The sequence below is a fragment of the Belonocnema kinseyi genome, chromosome 8 (assembly GCF_010883055.1).
Source record: "Belonocnema kinseyi isolate 2016_QV_RU_SX_M_011 chromosome 8, B_treatae_v1, whole genome shotgun sequence".
Taxonomy (NCBI): Eukaryota; Metazoa; Arthropoda; class Insecta; order Hymenoptera; family Cynipidae; genus Belonocnema; species Belonocnema kinseyi.
The window spans coordinates 139,914,346-139,914,948 of NC_046664.1; positions in this window are offsets into that span (position 1 = coordinate 139,914,346).

Sequence of the window (603 nt, forward strand, 5' to 3'; positions counted from 1 at the left end):
TGTATTTTAATTTTATGCGGTATTGAAATTCGATTAATTATGTTTGCTAATGCGAAGCATAATCTGTCTTAGAACTGCAGTCTTAAAATCTAAAAACAGAATGATGAATTTTCCTACTGCTTGAAATTATAATTATATTTGTATACAAATTTTAGAATATACAATAATGAAAAAATTGAAAAATACATATAAGAATTTCATTTGATAAATAGTCTAAAAAATACATAAAAATTTCGGACCGCAAAAATAAAAATAAATACTAATGAATATTAAAGAACAAGGTATAGATATTGCACTAAAAGTTTCATCAGTTAGAATAAAAACATAATATTGCAGAATAAAGAAATATTATACCTTATAACAAAATTTAAAGGATAAGAAACAGATTTAAAATTACTAGAAAATATATACGAAACAGAAATATAAATTATTCGTAGACTTTTATCTTTGTTATTTATTAAAATGACCATGTTTGCCCGGAAATTTTTGGAAATTAATTATTTTTGCATTTATGAGCGATTGCCTCAGTGAAAAAGAGTGCAGTTTATTGTTTCGAGCTTTTGCTGAAGGTACGCTACCGTGCAATATCAATAATTTCGTTGT